The following is a 27,612-nucleotide window of genomic DNA, read 5'->3' as shown; positions in this document are numbered from 1 at the left end:
GAAGAACGCCTCATCTTCCGCCTCGGAACACATCAACCCCAGGGCATCAATGTGAACTTCACCAGTTTCCTCATTTACCCTCCCCTCACCTTACCCCAGTTCCAACCTGCCAGCTCAGCACTGTCCCCATGACCTGTCCTACTGGCCTATCTTCCTTTCCACCTATCCACTCCACCCTCCTCTCTGACCTATCCCCTTCATCCCCATCCCCATTCACCCATTGTACTCTTTGCTGCCTCCCCCACCCTCCTCTCTGACCTATCACCTCCATCCCCACCCCCATTCTGTGCTATTTTCTCCCCACCCCCACCCCCCGCTCATATATCTCTCCACTCTGCAGGCTCCCTGCCTCTATTCCTAATGAAGGGCTTTTGCCCAAAACGTCAATTTTCCTGCTCCTCGGATGCTGCCTGACCTGCTGTGCTTTTCCAGCACCACTCTAATCTAGACTCTGGTTTCCAGCATCTGTAGTCCTCATTTTTACCTACCTGATTCCTTTCCTTGTCCACTCCTCCACTGGCCACATTAAAATTTGAATTTAAAAGAACTAATAATGCCAATTATATATTAGACTGTATGCAGTTCGGTATCAGAAACAAGTCAGGCAGGTTCCTTAACTTAACAGAAAAAGAATTCATTCATTGAAGAAAAACAAACTTACTTCAGCAATGGCAGAAGCTTTCAAAATAGGCACATACTGCCAATAACATTTTTTTTGGTTAATCACACATACACAACACACACACACACACACACACACACAACACACATACATATACACAAAATCACCTCCAAGTTTCAAAGAAAAAATTTAATTTTTTTACATTATTTTAAAAGTAAGCTGACCAAGTAGCATCTAAGTGTGTGAAAAGACATCGCCAGATTGTCCTCTTGCTGGTCAGCAGCTAAAGTCATTTTCACAGAAATAAAAACTGAAAGAACTGTGGATGGTGTAAAACAGAAACAAAGACAGAAATTGCTGGAAAAGCTCAGCAGGTCTGGCAGCATCTGTGCAGAGAAGTCAGAGAGGCTCTGAGGAAAGGTCACTTAACCGAAATATTATCTCTGGTTTCTCTCCAAAGATGCAACTAGACCTACTGAGCTTTTCCAGCAATTTCTGTTTTTGTTTCATTTCCACACATGTTATTTTCATGAGGATATCTTCTTAGATATATTATGGCTGAATTTCTGTTTCTGGAGACAGCGACGTAAATTTAGACTTCTTCTTTAAGAACGCTTCACTTGTGATGATGAACTCTTCCATGCATTTTCAACTACAATCTTCATTGATAAGGATTTCAAAAGAGAAATGAGAAGGAGCAAAGGCACTTAACCTGCGGCAAATTCTCTGACTTCCTGTTTTCAAAACTATTTTTATTTAATTGTGCTATGAAATTTGAACACATGGATGGCCGTTAGATCATGTAGAGCAACTCCTGATTCCACAAGCATCGAGCCATTACATGCAAGAAGGGGAATTAAGGTTACCAAGAAATCTGTGTTTGTGCTGGGCTGAGAAATCCCTTGTCTGTCTGTCCACTCCTTGTTCCTATGAGACTTCTTCTCTCTCCCATCACTCTAAGTTACACATTGTTTCCTGAGAAGGCCCACCCAAATGCTCTAGCTGCCCTTCCTCTCTATTGACACCTGCTGTTGGAGGTGTTGTTACAATATACACCACAAACTGGGTCTTGTGACCTATCTCTCAAATTGTTGCAGATTCATTAAAACCATTCAAGCAACTTGTTCTTTGCTGAGACAGTTTATCGCTGCAGTAGCCAGTCTCCTTTGCTTTGGAAAGTGTTCTTTCCAAATTGTTTAAGATATGTATCTCCAACAGATGGCATTATAAAGTTAATATTTTGGATAACTTATCTTGATAACAGGACTTGGAACTAATCTCTCCTTAAAAGCATCAATATCATTTGCCTCAATTACTCCCTGTGACAATCCCCACATTCTCACCAGGGTCAGTATAAAGGACCTCCTCTTGCATTCCCCATTTGATATTTTTTTTTTTTTTTTTTATCAATGGCTCTTCCCAAAAGGGAAAGTCCTCAACCTGTGCCTGCTCTATCAAATGATTCAGAATTTTAAAGATCTTTAAAATTCTCAACCCTTTTATTCAAGGGCAGAAAGGTCAAGTCTGTTCCTCTTTGTCTTCATTGTTATCACCTGGTATTTCTGATACAATCCTTCCAAATCCTTTGGCACACTCTCCACTGACCCTACATCCTTATAATGTAGAGACCAAAATTGTACACAATAAGATCTTGGAGAAAGTGAGGACTGCAGATGCTGGGGATCAGAGCTTAAAAATGTGTTGCTGGAAAAGCGCAGCGGGTCAGGCAGCATCAAAGGAGAAGGAGAATTGATGTTTCGGGCATAAGCCCTTCTTCAGGAATGAGGAGAGTGTGCCAAGCAGGCTAAGATAAAAGGTAGGGAGGAGGGACTTGGGGGAGGGGCGTTGGGAATGCGATAGGTGGAAGGAGGTTAAGGTGAGGGTGATAGGCCAGAGAGGGGGTGGGGCAGAGAGGTCTGGAAGAAGATTGCAGATCAAGAAGGCGGTGCTATGTCTGAAGTGAGGGTTGGCCTCCTTCTTCAAAGACCGTAATTTCCCCTCAGACGTGGTTGACGATGCTCTCCACCGCATCTCCTCCACTTCCCGCCCCTCCAATCACCACCAGGACAGAACCCCACTAGTCCTCACCTACCACCCCACTAACCTCCAGATACATCGGATCACCCTTCGTCATTTCCGCCACCTCCAAACAGACCCCACCACCAATGATATATTTCCCTCCCCACCCCTATCAGTGTTCCGGAAAGACCATTCCCTCTGCGACTACCTTGTCAGATCCATACCCCCCACCAACCCAACCTCCACTCCCAGCACCTTCCCCTGCAACCACAAAAAATGCAAAACTTGCGCCCACACCTCCCCCCTCACTTCCCTCCAAGGCCCCAAGGGATCCTTCAATATCCATCAGAAATTCACCTGCACTCCACACACATCATTTACTGCATCCACTGCACCCGATGCAGTTTCCTATACATTGGAGAGACAGGCCGCCTACTTGCGGAACGTTTCAGAGAACACCTCTGGGACACTCGCACCAACCAACCCAACCGCCCTGTGGCGGAACACTTTAATTCCCCTTCCCACTCTGCCAAGGATATGGAGGTCCTTGGCCTCCTCCATCGCCAGACCAAGGCAACACGAAGCCTGGAGGAAGAGCGATTCATCTTCCGCCTAGGAACCCTCCAACCACAAGGAATGAATACAGATTTCTCCAGCTTCTTCATTTCCCCTCTCCCCACCTTTTCTCAGTCCCAACCCTCAGACACAGCACCGCCTTCTTGACCTGCAATCTTCTTCCCGACCTCTCCGCCCCTACCCCCTCTCTGGCCTATCACCCTCACCTTAACCTCCTTCCACCTATCGCATTCCCAACGCCCCTTCCCCAAGTCCCTCCTCCCTACCTTTTAACTTAGCCTGCTTGGCACACCTTCCTCATTCCTGAAGAAGTGCTTATGCCCGAAACATCGAATCTCCTTTGATGCTGCCTGACCTGCTGCGCTTTTCCAGCAAAACATTTTTAAGCACAATAAGATCTAACCAGGATTCAATCAGGTTTAGGAGAAAGTGAGGCCCGCAGATGCCGGAGAAGTCAGAGTTGAAAAGGGTGGCGCTGGAAAAGCATAGCAGGTCAGGTGGCATCTGAGGAGCTGGAGAGTCGACCTTTCAGGCAAAAGCCCTTTGTCAGGAATGAAGTTTAGATTAACTTCTCCTCTTTTTAATTCAAATAGTCTGGAGCCATTCTTTTAATGGCCTTATTAACTTCTGTTCCTATTTTTAATGACTTATATATTTGTACTCATGGATCACTTTGATCGTCTTCCACATTTGGGTTCTTTATTTTAAGTTATTATATTGCTTACTTATTTTTCTTACCAAAAATATGATACTGAACACTGTTATATTTTTCTGGAATATAGACTCTGTTTCAGTTATGTACCTGTTCTCAGCCAATATAACATTTCTAACGAATTAGTAAATATGCAATAGTACAGAAATGTGAAGTGTTATATAACATGATCATTTTAAAGGAAAAATGGAAGTTCCATCATTTGATTTTGTGCAGTTTTAATAACTAGGACCTGGACAGAATGGAGAATTGAAGACATTCTGATTTTGAGGGCCAAGCAGATTTGCTTTATAGATTTTTATTGATGAAAGATATTTTGTCTGCTGTGAAGGGATGGACAATGGCAGTTTGATCAAAGTATTAAGTCATCTAGAATCAGACTGATGAATTATTGTGCTGCACCCACTTGCAAGAAATAAGAGCTATCTGGCACTTTGAGGTGACTTGCCCACTCACTGTGATCACAGGTGATCTCCTTTCTCAACCTTAATTTCCTGCACGATTTCCATTGTCCTTCAGCCCCTCAATATACAGCATTCCATCAATTATGTTTTGAATAGACTCAACCAATTAGCATCCACATTCCTCTGAAGGAGACAATTCATAAATCTCTGGGAGAAGGGTCCCAAGAAATCAGTCAAAAATTAGGGACAAACCTAATCCTGAATCAATGTCACTAGTTTTAGGCATAATGGGAAGCAGCTTCTTACGATTCAGCCTGTAAATGCCTGGATAAATTTTATATGTTTTAATGACACTTGCTTTTATACTTCTAAATTCCAGAGCATATTGTAGTCAAAATATCTGCTCATATGACAACACTCTCATCCCAGGAATGAACCTAACGAATTTTTGTTGCTGCCCTCTAACACAATATAACCTCCCCTGGATGGTAGGTCAGAGGATCTCCTCGTGGGTCTGCACCTGGGCCTGGCCAAACTGGCCATACACACGTCCTGGTAGTGGGCCATGGAGGGGTCATTATGGCCAATTGCCTGCCCCTCCTCCATGGCTACATCCAAGCCCAGGTGTCTCTGGAGGACGCAGTGTCTACCAACTTCCGCAAGCTTTACAGGGAGAGGTGGGCACCGCAGGGAGTGGAGTGTTTTATTCCCCACTCCAACTTTATTTTGATTTAATCCCTGCCCTCCCCTTCACTTTTTTGATCACACAGCATTGCCCTTTGATGAGAAGGGCACTGCTTGTCACTGGCCACTCGGATGTTGTCTTTCTTCCTGCTGAAGATAAAAAAAAAGAAAAAAATATATAACCTGCCCTTGATAAGTGACCAAAACTGTATGTGATAGTCCAATCACCACCTTACCCAATAACTGAAGCAAGAGTTTCTCACACTCAGACAGCAGATCCTATGCAATGAAAGGTAACATATTGGGTCAGATATGCCAGGGGGTTGCAATCTCATGCAGATTGCAGCTCCAGCCCTTCCCTTTTTTACACAAGAAGGGAACTCTGAATTTCTGAGAGGAGATTCTGCTCAGGGCTCCTCCAGAAATGCAGAGTTACACTTCCATTCTCACAGTACTTTTTGTAGCGTTAAACTGAGAGAAGAAGGCAAATCATGCCAGTCAGCTGCAGTGCTCTGAGAGTTAAAAGTTTTTACAGCTACTTTCACAACTGCAGTCTGTGGGTAAGTATATAAAGTCAGTATGCTGTCAGGTTGCCAGATGGGTAAGTGGGAGTAAGATAGTGCCAGGTGGGTAGGGTGCCAGGTACCATCTGGGGTAGGGATAGGGTGCCAGTGGAAATATTCTATATGGACACTGTGCCAGGGAAGTGGGATTTCAGCTGGTGTGCGATTAGGTTGCCAACTGGTAGGCTATCAGCTTGGCTAGGAGAATAGTGCCAGCTGGGTAATGTGTCAGCTGGGTATGATTCTGCAGGAAGGGGTCAGAATGTCAAGTGAGAATGGTACCAGGGTAAAAGGGTGCTGTGTTGGGGTGAACGTGGAGGAGAGAGATAAGTGGTTCAGTATTTGGGGTAGGTCAGAAGAAACTGGCTCCATCAGTGAAGGATGGCTCTCAGGTCAAGGGCATTCAGGTCTGGACTGCAGAGGGATGTGGGAGGAGGTCAAGTTTGGATCAAACCCAGTGGGGTGGGAGTGGGAGCAGGGGGTTGGGGACAATGTTCAGGTGTTGGGTCAGGAGATGTAGCAGGGAGAAGGCTGATTGGGTCTGATAGGGGTGGAAGAGGTGGGATAGGGTTAGGTCCAGCAGCCGGGGAAGGGGTGGTCAGATCTGGTGATGGAAAGAGAGGTACAGGTCCTAGTGATTGTCATGTTGAGTCAGGTGGGGAGGAAGGTTGTTTGGAGAGAGAGGTACGTTGGGTTTGGAAGGGGAGGGGAGCAATGGTACGAATTTGTTGGAAGGGTGTCGGGAAGAGTTCAATGGTGGGTGAAGTGAGGGTAGTCAGGTCCATTAGATGGGAGTGGAGTCATGTTTTGGGAGGAGTAGAATCAGATCTGGCAGGGTGTTGGCTGGAGGATTTGGCTCCCAGTCCATTGGGGTTGGTCAGCAATGTTGGGTGCTGTGATTGGAGCTTTGGTGGGGGTGGGAGTGGGAGTGGGTGGGGGGATTTGTTCAGAGTCTGATGAGTGAGTGAAGGGAATTTGAGTCCTGCTGGAGGAAGGGTCTGATAGGAATTGGGAAGGGTCCATGAGCAGGAGGGGAGAGGTGCGGGGAAACTGGGGGTTCACGGTAAGTAGGGTCGAGAGTGTGGTGCTGGAAAAGTACAGCAAGTCAGGCAGCATCCGAGGGAGCAGGAAAATCAACGTTTCGGGCAAAACCCCTTCATCCTTATGCCCGAAATATCGCTTTTCCTGTTCCTCAGATGCTGCCTGATCTGCTGTGCCTTTCCAGCACCATACCCTCGACACTAATCTCCAGCACCTGCAATCCTCATTTTCGCCCTCTACACTGTAAGCATATGAGGAAGCTGTAATTTGAGTTGTACTTAATGTCTAACCTTTCCTGAGTTACCATTTTACTTAATTGCATCTGAAACATTTGAAGTCTCCACTTTAGATGGAGAATTTCAGAGGGATTTTGCACAGAGGGATTGCTAAGTGAAATCTTCAATTTCTCAGACAATTCCGTCAGAACATGTCATGATGGGAATTCTGCAGACTCATTCTGTGCAATTCCTATCTGAACTGGCAGCAAAAATGTCTGTCCTATTACTTTAATTCTTAATTTTTTGTTGCCATTGCATAGTAGCATTTTGCTATTCATTTACGAGGGCACAGAGATCCCTTTGAACACCAACATTTACTTCTGTACCCTGAAAAGCATTCAATTTTTTAATTCATTAGCTGTAATCTGATTCAAGGATGATGGTGATTAAGCCACATGGCTTTCTAACATGGTTTTTAAATGTGACTGACTAGATTGATTCATGACCTGTAGATGTTTGGACATATAGTGCAGGATATCCCATGAGGTTGTGAAACCAATAGTCAGGATTTCTTCCTTTTCCTTTTTTTTTCTGCGATTATTCATGTATTTGGACTCAAAGCATGATGTAGCTTGATTGACGATGGTTCTCTGGCTGGGAAACATGGGATGCTCCATTTTTCGGGTACCTTTTCCAGCCCCTACCTCATAGCGGGGAGAGGGTATCCTGAATTGGAGTGCTCAGACACAGATATTTCTGCTGAGAGACATCTCTGCCCGAACACAAAAATAAAAGCAAAATATTACATATGCTGGGAATCTGAACCAAAGTGCTGGAGAAACTCAGCAAGTTCTGGCAGCATCTGTGAAGAGAAAAACATAGTTAAATGTTTCAAGCCCAAGATGACATCTTCAGAATGGAGCTCTGTTAACTCATTTTCCTACTCCATAGACACTGCCAGATCTGTTGAGTTTTTTTCCAACATTCTCAGTGTTTGTTTCTGTCCAAGAAAGGCAACAAAGAACCTTCATGATCTTCTGTTGAACACTGTTATGGACTAGACCACCTAGAACATTCTTAAGGAGGCAGCCCAGACCATAGCTTTGCAATCTGTTTCAGTAAGTGTACAGTGAAAATACCCCAGATTAAGTTAGCGAAGTTGACTACCAGGTTTTAAAAACAGACAGAAATTTATTCACAATGAAACACAAAGGACAGAATAAAAAAAACCCTACAGAACTCAGTCTATCAACATTGACTTAATTATGCTGTTCTGAATAGACGTAACAGTCCCAATAAGCAAACCCCCTTAAAACACAGTTTAAGAAATGGAATAGATGCTTACAGGTTGAAGTTAGAAGGGCAGAAAGAGAGAGAGAGAGAGAGGGAGTTTCCACACAGCTCACTATTGAACTCCCAATCAATTCTGGACTGAACTAAACTGCTCAGCTAGAGAGCTGACCATTCCCCTTTCGTTATACATGTCACTTGGATGCTGCCTGACCTGCTGCCCTTTTCCAGCAACACATTTTTAGCTCCACTTCTAAAATATGACCACTTTGGTCTGAAGTCTCATCTGTTTATATATAAACAACATCCTTTTCATTTCGGTACCAAACTAATCTAATTGGAGGCTGGCCCGTTTACGACTCCTCTGAAGAAAGTCAAGGACACAACAACTTTGAGAAAAGGAACAGCTTTTAGAAAAAATATTGAACCAGCTTTGTGACAAGACAGCTTCTTTTATTCATTCCTGACACGGGGGTGTCACTGGAAGAAAGTGAGGACTGCAGATGTTGGAGATCACAGCAGGTCAGGCAGCATCTGAGGAGCAGGAGAATCGACATTTCAGGCATAAGCCCCTCATCAGGAATGTGGGTACCACTGGCTGGGCCAGCATTTATTGCCCAGCCCAAGTTGCTCTTGAGAGAATGGTGATAAGCTGGATACTCTAATGTTCACACCCTCTTAATTCTCCATTGCCACATGATTTGGCAAATGCACTCTTATAGAAAATTGCACCTGAATTTGTTTAACATGGGGAGCTCAGGGTACTGGCATCGATTGGTAATCAGATGCTGGCGGTATTGAAGCATGATGACAAGAAGCATCATTGCCCCCTTCTTCCAACTTCAATGTACCCTTGGTGGGAGATTTCAAGAGTGGCTCAACAGCAACACTACTGATTGAGCTGGTCAGGTCCTAAAGGATATAAATGCCAGGCTGGGTCTGCAGCACATGGTGAGGGAAAACGATACTTGACCTCATCTTTACCAATGTGCCGGCTGCAGGTGCATCTGTCCATGACAGTATTGGTACGAGTGACCACCACACAGTCCTTGTGGAGATGAAGTCTCGCTTTCACGTTGAGAATCTCCTCCGTTGTATGGTGTAGCACTATCACTGTGCAAAATGGGACAGACTTTGAACAGATTTGGCAACTCAAGACTGGGCTGGGTTATCAACAGCAACAGAGTTATACTCTAGCACAATCTGTAACCTCATGGCCCAGTATATCCCCTACTCAACCATTACCAATCAAGCCCGGGGATCAACCTTGGCTCAACTGAGAGTGCAGGAGGGCATGCCAGGTGCAGTACCTGGCATATCTGAAAATGAGATGTCAACCTGGTGAAGCTACCCAACAGGATTACTCGCATATCAAACAGCATAAGCAGCAAGTGATAGAGCTAAATGATCGCACAACCAACGGACCTGATCTCAACTCTGCATTCTGCTACATCCAGCCGTGAATGGCGGTGGACAATTAACCAACTCACTGGAGGAAGAGGAGGCTCCACAAATATCCCCATTCTCAATGATGGAAGAGCCCAGCACATCAATGCAAAAAGTGAGGCTGAAGCATTCACAGTAATCTTCAGCCAGAAGTGGAGTGGACGATCCATCTCAGTGTCCTCCAGTGATCCCCAGCATTACAGATAGCAGTCTTGGGCAATTCAGTTCACTCCATGTGAAATCCAAAAATGGCTCGGGACACTGGATACTGCAAAGATTACAGGCCCCTGACAATATTCCGGCAATAATACTAAAGACTTGCATTCCACAAATTGCCACTCCCCTAAGCAAGCTCTTCCAGTGCAGTTAAAACAGTGACGTTTATCCCACAATGTGGAAAGTTGCCCAGATGTGTCCTATGTAAAAAGCAGAACAAATGTAACCCACCTATTTCCTCCCCCCGCCCCACCCCCATCAGTCTACTCTTGATCTTCAGTAAAGTGATGGAAGGTGTCACCAACAGTTCTGTCAAGCAGCACCTACTCAGCAATAACCTACTCAGTAACACCCAGTCTAGATTCCACCAGGGCCACTCAGCTCCTGACTTCATTACAGCCTTGATTCAAACATGACCAAAGAAGCTGAATTCCAGAGACGAGGTGGGAGTGACAGCCCTGACATCAAGGCAGCAGCGTTCCGGAGCAGTGGCGGTGTCCTCAGAGACAGCATGGCTACAGAGTCGGCCAGCCGACCTTTGAAATCTGGAGCAGGACACTCACTTCCGTGTGACGTCGAAATCACCCCTGGTGGCAACATGACGTGGGCTGGGAATCCCAGAGTGGGAACACTCTCAGCAACATGAGATGGATTGGGAATCCCAGAGTGGGACACTCAGCAACATGCCGTGGGCTGGGAATCCCAAAGTGGGACCCTCACGGCACCATGCTGCATTGTAAGAGAAGGAAAAGCTAAATTCTTTTTAAGTTATCTTTTTCAAATTTTATTCTAAACTAATGTGTGAATAGTGCCCATGTATGGCACATACTTTTCACTGTATGCTATATGGAATACACGTGACAATAAAGGATATTTTCATTTGATTGAATGTCACATCAAGGAACTCTGGAAAAACTGGAATCAATGGGTATTGGGGACAAACTCTGCACTGGCTGGAGCCATACCTGACACATAAAAAGATGGTTGTGGTTGTTAGAGATCAGTCACCTCAGCTCCTGGACATATCTGCAGGAATTCCTCAGGTTAGTGTCCAAGGCCCAACCATTTCCAGCTTCATCAATGACCTTCCCTCCATCACAAGGTCAGAAGTAGGGGTGCTCACCAATGATTGCACAATGTTCAGCACCATTTGTGACTCCTCAGATCCTGAAGCAATCTATGTACAAGTGTAAAAAGATCTGAATGACATCCAGGCTTCAGAGGACAAATGGCAAGTAGCATTTGTGCCACACAAAATGCCAGGATATGACCAATAAGAGAAGGTCAAACCATTCTATCAATGAATCCCATACTATCAATATCCTTGGGATTACCATTGACCAGAAACTGAAGTGAACTCACAACATAAGCACAGTCGCTCCAAGAACAGGTCAGAAGCTAGGACTTTACCTCTTGACTCCCCAAGCCTATCCAACATCTACAAGAGACCAGTCAGGAGTGTAATGGAATATTCTCCACTTGCCTGGGTAAATGCAGCTCCAAGTCAAGAAGCTTGACACCATCCAAGAAAATCTGCTGCTTGATTGACACCATCTCCACAAACATCCACTTCCCCTACCACTGATGTTCAAAAGCAGCAGTGTGTACTATCGACAAGATGCACTGCAGAAATTCACCAAAGATACTCAGACAACACCTTCCAAATCTATAATTACTTCCATCTAGAAGGACAAGGGCAGCAGATACATGGGAATGTCACTGTCTTCAAGTTCCATTCCAAGCAACTTACCATCCTGGTTTGGAGATATATTGCCATTCCTTCACTGTCACTGGGTCAAAATTCTGGAATTCCCTCCCTAAGGGCATTGTGGGCTAACCATAGCAGGTGGAAGGCCCAGTTCAAGAAGGCAGCTCACTACCACCTTCTCAAGGGCAACTAGGGATGGGCATTAAATGCTAAAGATGACCAAATCCCACAAATGAGTTTCCTTTGTGTTTTCTGCCATTGAGGACTTTTTAATCTGCACTTTGTCTGGTATCTCTCCAACCTTCACTGCACTTCCCACCAACCTTGTTACCATGTGTGCCCTGCAGGCTTGGCTCAAGGGATTATTGATACATGCAAATCTCTCCTCAATTTCAAGCTAGTGATCTATGGAGTACTCCATTTTTCTGTTCCTCTTATCAGTGTGAATGATCTCACTTTTCCCCGCATTGTACTCCATCTGTCACCATCTCGTCAACAAAGTAACCTGTCAATGATCCCTCTTCCACCTTATTGGATCCTCATCACAGCTGACATTCCCACCCAGTTTTGTACTGTGGTGCAAGAACACCGATAAAATAGCAACAGCAGGTCACTTCTTTTCAGTTGTGTAGAAAGCCGTCATCGCACTTGAAGAACTTTGAAAATGCAGATGGGTAATCAAGTCAGGAGCTCTTCTGAATGCCAGCCAAAGCAGCTGACAGATGTTAAAAATGGCTTTTTATCCTAACCAACACTTGCTTGTTGCATGAGAATTTCACTTCAAAAGAAATCTTGGCAGAAGAAATCAAAGGTCAGAGGGCATCTTCCATGCTCCATGATTCTTTGATTCAGAACATCCATTCACTGATGGCAGCTTGATGTTCAGCCTCTATGAGTTTCAAGCATGAATAAGCCATGCTTACATGGCAGATATCCATCCTCCTGAGACAAGAGTGATATAAGACGCGTGGAGACAATTCATTCAGTAGTTCTGCTCCTTGTGCGTGCAATTAAGAAGGAATGTTTTGGAGTTGTGTGAAGACAGGGCCATCCTCCATTATACAAGCTCAGGCTTTCTCCCCCTTGCAATCTCAGGAGGAGAGCAAACCAAGCAAATGTCCCTCTTTTCACTTTTGCTGACTCTAGTGTTTCTGGGACATATCTCCTTGCCCTGCCCCCGAGAGTGAATGTTAAAGTAAGTCAGCATTGTCAAAAAGCTGCCATGAAAACAGCTAAAGCATCAGCAGACAATAAGCCAAGAACCTGTCTTCATGCAAAGTGCCAATTCTATATCTACCGTATAACACGGCAGATAGTACAGTTATTAATGCTGATGCATTTCATGAGAGACTATATAAATCCAAGAGGGAGTAGAGACCAAAAGGGTATGGTGATCAGATAATCAGATGAAGTAGGGTGGGAGACTCATGTAGAGTTTAAACACCAACAAAGACTAGAAAGGCTTGTTTTGGTGCTGTAAGTTTTAGGTATTCAGTAATATTTAGTAGCATTTAGTAACAGTGATTGCCATTTTCAGTTATATGCAATATTGACAAGACAAACACTGTACTAACAGCAAAGGCTAGTGTTGGTTCCCATAGGGATGAAGTATGAGTGCGCACACACTGCTTGGACTAATAAAGGATCTTTTCTCATTAGTATCAGATCTAATGTGTTTTTAAAATTATTTTTATGTACTAGCAGGTCAGTTCCATGCACAATTGGAGGGACCAAAAGAACGATAAAGTAGCAGACGAGTCATGAAGAGAGGGCCGCAATTTTATCCCCACATGAATGACAGGATTAATTACTGTCAGCAAACTTTGAGTCATACAAATATCAGAAGAAGCTGAGTCCAATCAGCCCCTCAAATCTCTTGTAACTATTTAGTCGGATTGTAGCTGATGTGCTTCATAACTCTGTCATCATACCAATAGCCATTTATTACAAGCTGGATGGTATTCCCTTGATTTCTGCAGTGAATTGTCATGTTTTTCTGCAGGAGTACAGTGCATGAGTAAACTGGTCAACCTTCTGGAGACACGTAAAAGCAAGGCTGTCTTTTCTGATTGTGTTGTGAAAATATAGTTGAGCTGAAATATCGTGAAAGAAACAACATCATTACTTAATCAGTTCCTGATCTGGGAAGACCTTTAAGATTGTTGTTTGACTTCTTTAAAGAAATTGCTCAAACCTCCAAGGAACAGATTCCTGGTGCAGCCATGTTATGTTATTCGACCATAAGATATCGAATTTGAACTGGACTAATTGGCCCATTGAATCTGCTCCACGATTCGCTCATGGCTAACATCTTTCTCAACCCTATTCTCCTGCCTTCTCCCCATAACCCTTGATCCCCTCACTAATCCAGAACCTTTGTGTCTCTGAGTTAAATACACTCATTGAGTCATAGTCATACAGCATAGAAACAGACCCTTCAGTCCAACTCATCAATATCAATCAGTTATTTGAACTGAACTAGTCCCATTTGTGTGCATTTGGTCATTTTATATTCATGTGCCTGCCCAAATGTCTTTTTAAGTGTTGTAATTGTACTTGCATTTACCAATTCTTCTGGCAACTCATTTCAAACATACTCTTTGTGAAATAATTGTTCGTCAAATCCCTTTTAATTTTTTCCCCTTTCACCTTAAATCTATACTATCTAGTTTTGGACACCTTTATCCTGGGGAAAAGATATTGACTATTCAGCCTATCCATGCCTCTCATGATTTTATAAACCTCTGTAAGGTCACCCCTCAGCCTCTGACACTCCAGAGAAGAAAGTCCCAGTGAATTCAGCCTCTCCTTATAATATAAATCCTCTAGTTCCAGCAATATCCTTGTAAATCTTTTCTGTATCCTTTCTAGTTTAATAACATCCTTCCTACAGCAGGCCGAATGAGTTCCACAGACTTACCACCCTCTGTCTGAAGAAATTCTTTCTCATTTCAGTTCTAAATAGTTCTCTCTTCAGTGTGAGGCTGTGCCTTCATTCTGAAGTCTCTCCTACTGGTGGAAACATCATCTCCATGTCAACTTTATCTGGGCTATTTCAATATTCTGTACGTTTCAATGAAATTCCCCTCATCTTTCTAAACTCCATCAATTACAGTCCCAGAGTCTTCAGCTGCTCCTTATATGACAAGCTCTTCATCCCTGGGATCATTCTTTTAAACCTTCTCTGGACACCCTCTAAGGCCAGCACGTCCTTCCTTTGACATTGAGCTCAAAACCGCTCACAAATTTCAATTGCAGTCTGACCAGGACCTTATCCAGCCTCAGCAGTACATTCTGCTCTTGTATTCTTGCCCTCTTGAAATGAATGCTAACATTGCATTTGCCTTCCTTACTGCCAACTGAACCTGAATAGTAACTTTCAGAGAATCCTGTACTGATACTTCCAAATCCCTTTGTGTTTCAGATTTCTGAGGTCATTCCCATTTAGAAAATAGTTTAAGCCTCTATTCTTTCTACTAAAGCGTATAACATCAAATTTTCCCACTTTGTTTTCCACCTGCCAGTTCTTTGCCCACTCTCCTAGCCTGTCCAAGTCCTTCTGCAGCCTCTCCACTTCCTCAACATTACCTGCCCCTGCAGCTATCTTTGTGTCATCTGTAAATTTAGCAACAATGCCCTCAGTTCCTTCATCCAGATTGTTAATGGAGAACATAACTAACTGTAGTCCCAACATTGGTCCCTGCAGACCTCCATTAATCTTCATGATTTGGAGATGCCGGTGTTGGACTGGGGTGTACAAAGTTAAAAATCACACCACACCAGGTTATAGTCCAACAGGTTTAATTGGAAACACTAGCTTTTGGAGCACTGTTCCTTCATCAGGTGGTAGTGGAGGACACAATTGTAAGACACAGAATTTATAGCAAAAGTTTACAGTGTGATGTAACTGAAATTATACATTGAAAACTATCTTGATTGTTTGTTAAGTCTCTCATCTGATAGAATGACCCTCTTAGCTTCACCTCTTTCATATGTAAATCACAATTTTTTTTAAAAATGTTACATTCTCGGGTTAACTGTAACAATTAGTGTCAGCTAGATAATATGTTCAAACTGTCATGGTCATTCTAACAGATGAGAGACTTAACAAACAATCAAGGTATTTTTCAATGTATAATTTCAGTTACATCACACTGTAAGCTTTTGCTATAAATTCTGTGTCTTATAATTGTGTCCTCCACAGCCCCCTGATGAAGGAGCAGCGCTCCGAAGGCTAGTGCTTCCAATTAAACCTGTTGGACTATAACCTGGTGTTGTGTGATTTTTAAATTTTCACTAATCTCCAGCTGCTATCCTGAAAAAGACTCCTTTTTCCCCATTCTCTGCCTTCTGGCAGTCAGCCAATCCTCTATCCATGCCAGTAACTTGCCCCCAAAGGACTCTTATCTTGTTTAACAGCCTCTTGTGTGGCAACTTGTCAAAGGCCTTTTGGAAATACAGATAGGTCATAGCTCTCCTTCATCTAACTTTCCTCAAAAAACTCCAGCTGATTTGTCAGGCATGATGTCCACTTGATTCAACCCTATTTTACCATGCAGTTCCAAATACTCCACAATCTCATCCTTAACAATAGACTCTAAGATCTTACCAACGATGAAGGCCAGGTGAAACGGCCAATAATTTCCCATCTTCTGCCTCCCTCCCTTCTTGGACAAGGGTGTTATGTTAGCAGAAAGTGAGGACTGCAGATGCTGGAGATCAGAGTCAAAGAGTGTGCTGCTGGAAAAGCAGCATCCGAGGAGCAGGAGAATCGACGTTTCAACCATAAGCTCTTTGTCAGGAGTGTTAGCCATTTTCCAATCCTCCTTGACTGATTCCTGAAAGGTTGCTGCCAATGCCTCTACAATCTCCTCAATCATCTCCTTTGGAACCTGAGGATGTAGTCCATCTGGTCTGGGTGATTTCAGACTGCACCTTCTCTTTAGTGATGGTCACTAAATTGACCTCTGGTCCCTCACTCTTTTGAAGTTTTGCTTTGCTCCAGATGTCTTCCACCGTGAAAACTGATGCAACGGATCATATTCCATTCCTTTGCTATTTCTTTGTACCTCATTATTACTGCTCTACCCTCATTTTTCAGTGGTCCAATGTCCACTTTTGCCTCTCTCTTACCTGTTATATATCTAAAGTAAAATCTTGCAATCTTTTTTTATTTTGCTAGTTAGCTTACTGCCATTTTTCCTCTCCTTCCCTTTTTTTTGTTATCCTCTGCTGGGCTTGAAAATCTTCTCAATCCTTTGGCTTCCTATGAATCCTCCAAACATTACTTGCTTTCCTTCAGTCCTGGGTTCCCTTGTCAGTCATGGTTGTCTCCTGAGCATGTTTCTTCTTCCCTGGGATGACTTTCTGCTGTGCCTCCTGAATTATCCCTAAAAACTTCTATCATTGCTGATCCACTGTCTTTCCTGCTGAACTTCCTTTCCAAGCAACTCTAGCCATCTCCTCCCTCATGTCTTTGTGCCTACCTTTATTCAATTGCAATACTGTTACATCTAATTCAAGCTTCTCCCTTTCAAACTGCAGATTGATTCTATCATATTATTGTCGCTGCCCCTTGGGGTTCCATAACCTTGAGCTCCCTAATCAAGTCTGTCTTATTACACATCACCAAATCCAGAACTGCCTGTTCCCTTGAAGGTTTACAACAAACTGCTCTGAAAAGCAATCTTAAATACATTCCACTAATTCCTTTTCTTTTAGGATTTGGTACCAATTTGACTTTCCCAGTCCACCTGCACATTAAAGACCCCAATGATTATTGCAATAGTGTCCTTATTACATGCCTTTTCTATCTCCTGATTTGTTTTCTGCTCTATGTCCTCAAAACTGTTCAGAGATTTATACATTACAGTCATCAGGGTCTCATCAGTATACTACACGTACTAGAAGCTGATGAATTTCCCGACAATGTCTCTTCTCAAAAGATATATATGGTGAATGAAAGAGTAAAGCAAGCACAATGAATGATTTATGCAAAATAAAACTGTTCCAACTCAAGAGAACATCAGAACAGCTGAAAACAGCATTTTGAAAAGGCTTTATTTTTCAGTTCCCTGTCAATACTGCACTAATTTTCTTTTCTCCCTATTTTCTGTTGGCTCGTTTGAAACCTTTTCAACAGAAGCTTTAGGCTGTTCAAGATGGTCTGGTATTGTAATAAATTCCATCTTCCAAATTAACAGAAAATATAGTGGGCATCCTGTACACTCGTCAGTGGGTAGTTTATCACAATCAGATTAAGTATCTGATTTGGACTACACTAACTCAATGCAGCAACTGATAAAAGATGAATGTTTTAGTTCACATTATGTTTAAGAAACATTAAGCAATGGGTTTGGGGTGGGGGTTGGTGGTAGAGGAGGGGGTTAGTCATCATACATAGCAGGTGGAACAATTTTCATTTGCTGACTACGATGTTTAACTCAGGCATATAAAACTGGTTACATGCCCTGGGCGATCAAGTGTTCTTATGAACATGTGCTACTCACACAGATATTACAATGTGCTTTTGCATTTAACATCAAAGCCAGGCATTCTGAAACTGGCCATTGCAAACAAGGCAAGAACTCAATGGGAATTGTTGAGGCTGGCTAAAGCTTATGAAAACACTGCTTTGTATTCAAAGCTGCTTTCTCATTCACTTGTGCGAAAGGATTTTTTTCAGAGTGTTTCTGCTTTGAATTTACTTTCTGTACTTTGGAGGTTTCCTGAATCACATCAGAATGGGTGCTCCCTCGGTTACTTCAGAGAGGCTGGACTTTGCACAAAGAATAATATGAGCAACATAGACAACTGCAGTGTTTGAGAGAGAACGCTACAACAAACTCTAAAAACATGAATGAAATTAAAATATATATAAATCACACATCTGACATCAAAACCCTCTTCAAGAAGAAGACCTGTTCCCCATTGGACATAGAAGCTACATTCCTGATGAAGGGCTTATGCTCAAAACGTCAATTCTCCAGCTCCTCAGAAGCTGCCTGACTAGCTGTGCTTTTCCAGCACCACACTTTTCAACTCTGATCTCCAGCATCTACAGTCTTCACTTTCTCAACGTAGCTACATTAACAGCAGATGTTAAACTGACCATCAACCTCAAGATTTTTGATTCTGGTTCCTTCCAGGGCTTTGTTAGTAATATTTCCTGAGACCCAGTTGATAGTATGTTGGTTATATCTTGCAGCAGGCTGAGTCCTCAGAATTCTTCAGAACAACATAAACACGAAAGAGAGGAAGCAAGGAATACTAACTTTGAACTTGATTACATCCATCAGAGACCCAACCAAAGAAGATCAACAATACTACAATGAATACCCACTTGCCAACAAGGTATGCCATTGAACAGATTATTGGCATGTTGAAGGCATATTTCAGATGGCTGGACAATACTAGATGTATCTTTCATTTCTCAGTACAGTAGTGCCTCGACATACGATCGACCCCGTTCATGAACAAATCAGTTTATGAACAGGATTGTATGTAAAATTTTGCTTCAACGTACGTATGCAATTCAAGATACAAACGAAGGTACGAACGTAAAAAGCTCGTGTGCGACCATGTGGTTTCATTGTTCTGTTTTGCTATGCGCTTGTTGAACGTAAAAGCTCTCGGGCCCCGTGTGATCTCATTCAGTTTGTCTTTGGCGCGTGCGTTGTGAACAGCCGTCCAACTATTCTTACGCTATCCGAACAATGGGACAAATTGATTCAGTTCACGAACTTTTCGGTTCGCGAACTGGGTCCCAGAACGGATTAAGTTCGCAAGTCGATGCGCTACTGTATTTGGAATTCCTATGGAGAGCTGCTTTCTAGAAAACACTATGCAGTTGCAATGTTTCAACCTTTGCTGAAACAAGGCAAATGGCACAGTTTCTCCACAGAGATTCTGAGGAGAATGAAAAGATGAGGAAGATGATGAGGAAAGTGATGAGAACAGTACAGTAGGAATTGTTTATATCTTTGCCTCAAAGCCTCATTAATGCAATGTTGATTCGAATTGCACCAATGGACTGCATTCCTCACAACCTACAACAGTCATTCTATCTACCCACCCACTATGACACTGCTATAAAGCAATTTGAAAATCAACCAACACACTTTTCACATTCTCTCATGGGCCCCCATCAATTCATGTTTTTTTCCATTCATCATCAAGATAAAAGGCAGGTAGTCTCACAGCATCAATAATTAGGCAAGATGAGAATAATGCAACATAATACATTTTAAGCATTGCTGAAAGGAAACAAAAAAGGAGAGCTTTTCACCATGCATTCTCAGGATTAATATGCAAATAACAAGCTTATAAGAAAATAAGGACAGCTATACATTTGATACAATTCTACTCATAAACAAAGAATCTTCCTATTATCTTCTCCTCCAATTTTCATATTTTAGTGTAAATCGAAAATGTTGTCCTTCCCTTTCCTCCTGCCCTTGCATGGATCAATCTCAGTCTCTTAAGCAAAGCTAGAGATAGGCTGCTCAGATTCTTGCCCTTACTGCTGAGTTGCTCTGACTTGGCAAACAGCCATAGGGTCATTGAGATGTACAGTATAGAAACAGACCATTCAGTCCAACTCATCCATGCTGACCAGATATCATAAACTAATCTAGTTCCATTTGCCAGCATTTGGCCCAATTCCCTCTAACCCTGCTCTGGGATTTCGACACCACGAATGATCACTCCACCTCCACTGCTGCAGGGGCACTTTGGATCCTTGGGTGTTGAAGCAATAGGCCAGGTACCAACTGAGGAGTGAGAAGGCAATGGGGAAAATGTGAAAGCACTATCCCATGCCCCTTTTACACTCATCCTTTTCAATACCCAACTGTAGTTCTCTGCTGTCAGTCTACTGTCGGGTACTTTGGTACAGATCATTTTGATATAATGTGACCTAGGCATCTTATTTAAGATGCCAGGCATGTTAGCATCCTGTGGTCAGAGAATGCAGGGACTCACTTAGTTGCATCATTTGATATTCCTTTAGAGTGATCACTCTAAGCCAACAAAAGAAATCATTGCAATGATCTGCAATATTAGTCCTCTGTCACTCGATGTGGGCACTTCCATTCTTCCAGCAGTCATGGCCAGTTTGCTTGGAATCAGTGCATTAGCACATCGCACATTCTCTTCGACTGTTTTCATCAATGGCTCCCAGAAGCCTAGCATTGGTTTGCAGTAGAGCACAGCTGAAAGAAGGATTTATCTACTTAGGCAGACTCTTGACTGCTGACTATGCTGCTATCATCTGTTTTTGGTCACTGGGGAAGAGTGAAGTATTGAAAACCCAAACATCTGTCTAACTATTTGCACCGATGTCTCCAAGTATCCAAGCAGGTGCAAAATAAACATTAGTCTTCGCACTTCAACCTTTAGGAGGAATGACCTCTCCATAAGTGAGTGTGAGGAGAGAGATGGTGGAGTCAATTTAATGAAGCAGTGTTAGGAGTAAGGAAGCTGAGACTTCCTTATCAGCAGGTTGGAAGTGAATATGGAGGTTTACTTACATCTCATGAACTGCTTTGGTCAAGAAAGAAACTCCTGCACTGAATCCAAAAGCATGACGTTGGATTGTTCTGGCCAACTCCCTCAGCCATTCCTTGTTAGGCTGCCAGCAGTATGCTTCTTTGTCCCTTTCTGAGGAAGACATTTGCTCTCCAGCTCCTCACAACCATCAGTGGAGGCTGTAGGAAGCATTTTGAAGAAAAAGTGAAGAAAGTGAAGCAGAGAGTTTTAGGAATGATCCTATACAACATAAAAGAACCCATAATCCATATTTATTTGAAAGAGATTTTAACTTCTTATTAAAACTAACTCTAAAAGTAAGCACTTCAAAGGAATCTCACAAAGTTATATTGTGAAATGCATCTATGAAACAATACATTTTACTTTATTATGTAAAACCATGATTTTTGACTATCTCTATAAATTGTTTTTATTTTCTTTAAACTGAACCCCCTGTGGGGCTTGTGTGTCCACTGAAATCTTTGCATGGTTATAAAAATGTTTCTTTTGGTTTAGAAAATGTGAGCTGAATACTACATCGTGTTGAATACTATCAAAGAGTGAAAGGAAGCTCCCGTGGAAAATGTAACAGTTAGCTCTTCCTAAAGCTTTCTTACAAATGTCTGTTTATTGAATATGGAAGTTTCTCAGTTTTGAGGCTCTGAAAGATTCAAGTAGATGTGGTAGGAATGGTAGGAAGAGAAGGAGCACGCATGATTTACTTAAAGCTTATGATTTGGAGATGCTGGTGTTGGACTGGAGTGTACAAAGTTAAAAATCACACAACACTAGGTTATAGTCCAACAGGTTTAATTGGAAGCACTAGCTTTCGGAGCGCTGCTCCTTCATCAGGTGATTGTCACAATCACCTGATGAAGGAGCGTCGCTCCGAAAGCTAGTGTTCTTCCAATTAAACCTGTTGGACTATAACCTGGTGTGTGATTTTCTACTTAAAGCTTAGCATAGTTAGAAATTCAAGGGGAGGAAATAAGGAAGAGAAAATACGATAGGGAGAGTCGAAAGCTGTAAGCAAAAGCAGGCCACAAGTTTATTTTGGATATTGTCCAGGAATATGATAGAGTTACCAGAAACAATTTCCAGTTATGGGAGATTCATGTCCTGGATGTACTTGTTGAAAAGTAGGACATGTTGTTGTATTTGCTAGGTGACACTTTTGAGTTGATGCTGAAATAAAGAGCAGTAAACGTACCACCAGCTATCCTCTCTATGAATAACATTCCACTGAAAATGCTTTCCTCCATTACTCGTTCAAATCCATGCTTTACAGCAATTGCAAAACTGCCTTGCTTAAAACGCCTACAAAGGACAATAGACTTTTTAAACCTGAATGATCTTAGGTATGTTGCTGATGGCTGCATAACATCTGTCACTAATGGAGCACTAAACTCCTTATCCTCAAGATAATTCTCTTTGCAATTTTATTTTCATCTTTTGATGCCAGAAATTGGTGACGTGTACACATTACAGTACATGAGCAAAGACAAGAGAGGCTGTTTAGTGAAAGGTTTTAGATAAGTTGTATTGCATGGATCAGCAGGTGCACAATCACTTTATCTTGTCCTGTCGGGGTACACAATGAATGATTGTACTAACTAAGAGGATCTGCAGAGCATTTAATCAATGAACTGGACAGCTCTTCATAAATGGCTGAGCAGGCCAGCCACTGAGGAATATAAGGCGCACACACTACTTCTGTGTAGTTTGAGAGCCCCAATCATACACTTGGAATTTACAGATGTTCCATAATGCATGCTTGAACTGCACTAGTTATGAGTGCAAAGGAAATAGAAAGCTACATGAATAAAATACACCAACAGGATAATATTCATCTGGATATAAACATGAATGTTTTAGTGCTAAATACTTTGCGCACAGATGGGACCTCTGTGAAATAAAACATGTCAGAGATATCCAATGGGATGACAGCTACCTTATTTAGATCATTTCCTTCCATTGACACTTAAACTCATGACCTGTTTGTGGCCACTCATCATGCTTGGTACTGAAACAGACCCAGTGTTACCCAGTGTTACAGACTCTGGTTACCCTGAAAGGATATGGAATCTCAAAACTTTCAATCGTGGGCGATGTTAGCTGTATCAAGTTGTTACTATGTAGTAACAACACTAACGATGCTTACCTCTAACACAAAGCTGCCATCAAGCCAAAAAAATGCCATGCCTATTACACATATGTTAAATGTCGTGTATGAATTCCAGTATTGATGTAATACCATATAGAGGTATAGAGGATATGTCCGAATAACTGAGGAATAGTATGAAACACTATATCCCTTCAGCTGTTCTTAAAAGGAAAGATATTTACCTTATCTACCAGCCTCATGCTTACAATTCAGGGAGTTACTGCTCTCCAGACCGAGAATACCTCACCTGCTGAACAAGTTCACATCTGCCATCCTAACAACGGTCTACATCCCACCCCATACAGAAGTTAAGAGTGCTCTGGATTAAATTTATACTCCGACAAAGGCACTTGAAACTGATTACCCTAAGGCCTTATTCATCATAGCCAATGCCTTCAACCAGGCCAACCTCAAGAAGGTGCTACCAAAATACCACCAACATGTCTCCAGTCCCACCACAGGGGCCGAACACCCTTGACCATTGCTACATAACCATCAAAGATGCTTACTGTTCCATACCCCATCTGCACTCTGGAAAATCAGATCACAATGCTGTGTACTTTTTCCCGGCTTACAAGCAGAAGTTGAAACGTGAGGATCCAGTACAGAACGTAGTCTGGTGCTGGTGTGAGGCAGCAGAAAAGCTTCTGTGGGATTGCCTGGAATCAGTGGACTGGTCCACATTCAAATATTTAGGAGCCACCACCATCACTAACTTCATTAGCAAGTGCGCAGTGAACTGCATGCCAAAGAAGTCAATCCATTTGTTCCCCAACTGGATGCCATGGATGAACCAGGAAATCCATTGCTCGCTGAAGACCAGAAGTACAGACTATTGCCCAGTGACTCTGACCTCCATAATTATAAAGTGCTTCAGGAGGTTAATCATGGCTCACATCAACTCTAGCCATTCAGCCTGCCTCGATCCCTTGCAATTTGCCTACCGTTGCAATAGGTTCATGGTAGATGCCATTTCCCTCATTCTTCACTCGTCCTTGGAACATCTAGACAAGTCAGACAACACAACCCTTTACAGGAAATCCAGATATGCCTCCACAAGGCCACTAGAGAAGCGAAGAGGCAAGACTGGACCAAGTTAGAGACTCAAACAAAGCACATGGACACCCACCACCTTTGGCAAGGCCCACACAACATAACAGGCTACAAAATGGAGAAGACCAGAGCAGCAGACAAAAGTACATCCTTCACTGATGCAGTCAATGCTTTTTACACTCAGTTCAAAGGTCAGTAAAGCAATGTCACCTGCCCCGATAGCTCCTGTACCCACAGTCACTGCTGCAGATATCAGATTGGCCTTCTTGAGAGTGAACCCATGGAAAGTGACTGGTCCAGATGGAGACCCCAGCCGTGCACTCCGATCCTGTGCAGACCAACTGGCTGGAGTATTCACTAACATCTTTCTCTTCTCCTTGCTACAATGTGAAGTCCTTACCTGCTTCAAATGACCACCATCGTTCCAGTACTAAAGAAAATAGATGCAACGTGCCTCAATGCCCAGTGGCTCTGACCTCCATAACTATGAAGTGCTTCTGGAGGTTAATCATAGCTCACATCAACTCTAGCCACCCAGTCTACCTCAATCCCTTGCAATTTGCCGGTGCAATAGATCCCATGATAGATTCACTTCCCTCATTCTATACTCATCCCTGGAACATCTGGACAATAAGGATACCTACACCAGGCTTCTGCTTATTGACTGCAGCTCTGCCTTCAACACTATAATTCCAACCAAACTCTGAGACCTGGATCCCAGTGCTGCCCTCTGCAACTGGATCCTCAACTTCCTGATCCACAGAGTGCAATCAATTAAGATAGGCAATGGCATCTCCTCCATGGCAATCCCCAACAATGATACCCTGCAAGGATATGTACTCAGCCCCCTGCTGTACACCCTGTACACTCAAGACCGCGTGGTCAAATTTCATCCAAACTCCATCTAAACGTTCGTTGAAGACACCACCACAATGGTGAGACAGAATACCAGTAAGAGATAGAATACTTGGTGACATAGTGCAAAGATAATCTCTCCTTCGATGTCAGCAAAACTAAAGAAGTGCTTATTGACTTCAGGAAGCAAGGAGAAGGACACACATCTATCTATATCAATGGAGCGGAGGTGGAGATGGTCGAGAGCATCACTAAATTCTATTACAGTCTGTTTTACTCCCATTATCAAATGCCTCTGTTTCTCATCCAAGTGTCAACAATGCATTGGCAATCACATTTTCTTGCCGTGCCACATGCACAGTTTTCAAGTTGAATGGCTGTAACGACAAGCTTCATCTAAACAGTCTGGAATTTTTCTCTTTAAATTTCTCCACAAACTTCAATGGGTTATGATCAATAAATATGATTGTCTCAGATACATTACAGGTAACAAAAACATTGAAATGTTGTAACGCCAACACCAAACTCAAAGTCTCCTTCTCAACCATCAAATATTTCTGCTGATGAATGTTCGATTTCCCTGGAGAAATACCCAACAGGTCTTTTTATCTAGTTATCATCCTTCTGTGACAGCATTGGAACCTACATCACTCGCATCGATAGTCACATTGAATGGCTTTGTGGAATTAGCTGTGGCTAACACAGGGGCAGTGCTTAATACAGCTTTCAGGCTGTCAAATGACTTCTGACAGTCCGTTGTCCACTGAAACCTCTTGCCTTTCTTTAGTAATTCTATGAGTGAAGCAGCCACACTGCCAACATTTGGTGTGAATTTCCAATAAAATCTATTCAATCCCAGATATTGTAGTACTGTTCTTTTTGTTAATGGCATGGGAAATTCCCCAATTTCTTTTGTTTTTCCAATCTGTGGGGTCATTTGTCCACATCCAATAACTTGGCCCAGGAATGTGACTTGGGTTTTGGCAAATACACATTTAGCCCAGTTTATCGTCAACCTGCCTCCCAAAGTTGATTGAAGAAGTCTGATAAATATTGCACATGTTCCTTTCATGGGTGACTAAAAGATCATTTATATATATGACACAATTGGGTAAACTGATTGGTCTTTGAAATGTGGCTGGCACATTTTTCATGCCAAACAGCATGACTTTAAACTGATACAGTCCATTCGACGTTACAAGAGCCGAAGTTGTCTTCACGCTTTCTGATAAATATCTTTCTGCTAGTATCCTTTGAGCAAGTCCAACTGAGAAATGTAAGTTGCTTGTCCCACCTTTTCAACACAGTCTTCCAAATGTGAAATCAAATATGCATCAGTCATTGTAACTGCATTGACTTTGTGATAGTCCACACATAACCATTGGGTAACATCTGCTTTTGGCACCATTACAATGGGTGAGCTCCAGTCACTGTAACTCACTTTGATTATGCCGTCTTGGAGCATGTGTTCAACCTCCTTTTGAACCTGTGCCAACTTTAGATGGTTATGCCTGTAAGGACATTATTTAATCCAAACTGCATCTCCTATCTCTACATCATGTATAACACAGAGGGTGGTGGTGGAGGGTTGTTTTTCAGACTGGAGGCCTGTGACTAGTGGAATGCCACAAGGATCAGTGCTGGGTCCTCTACTTTTTGTCATTTACATAAATGATTTGGATGCGAGCATAAGAGGTCTAGTTAGTAAGTTTGCAGATTACACCAAAATTGGAGATGTAGTGGACAACGGAGAGGGTTACCTCAGATTACAATGGGATCTGGACCAGATAGGCCAATGGGCTGAGAAGTGGCAGAGACAGTTTAATTCAGATAAATGTGAGGTGCTGCATTTTGGGAAAGCAAATCTTAGCAGGACTTAGACACTTAATGGTAAGTTCCTCGGGAGTGTTGCTGAACAAAGAGACTTTGGAGTGTAAGTTCATAGCTCTTTGAAAGTGGAGTCACAGGTAGATAGGATAATGAAGAAGGCATTTGGTATGCTTTTCTTTATTGGTCAGAGTATTGAGTCCAGGAGTTGGGAGGTCATGCAGCGGCTGTACAAAGCATTAGTTAGGCCACTGTTGGAATATTGCATGCAATTCTGGTCTCCTTCCGATCGGAAAGATATTGTGAAACTTGAAAGAGTTCAGAAAAAATTTACAAGGACGTTGCCAGGGTTGGAGGATTTGAGTTAAAGGGAGAAGCTGAACAGGGTGGGGCTGTTTTCCCTGGAGCATCAGAGTCTGAGAGGTGACCTTATAGAGGTTTACAAAATTATAAGGGGCATGGATCAGGTAAATAGGTAAAGTCTTTTCCCTGGGGTCGTGGAGTCCTGAACTAGAGGGCGTAGGTTTAGGGTGAGAGGGGAAAGATATTAAAGAGACCTAAGGAGCAACCGTTTCACACAGAGGGTGGTACGTGTCTGGAATGACATGCCAGAGGAAGTGGTGGAGGCTGATACAATTGCAACATTTAAGAGGCATTTGGATGGGTATATGAGAAGGAAGGGTTTG

This window comes from Chiloscyllium punctatum, chromosome 25 (genome assembly GCF_047496795.1).
Source record: "Chiloscyllium punctatum isolate Juve2018m chromosome 25, sChiPun1.3, whole genome shotgun sequence".
NCBI classification, from domain to species: Eukaryota; Metazoa; Chordata; class Chondrichthyes; order Orectolobiformes; family Hemiscylliidae; genus Chiloscyllium; species Chiloscyllium punctatum.
Note: the sequence above shows the minus strand (reverse complement) of the source record.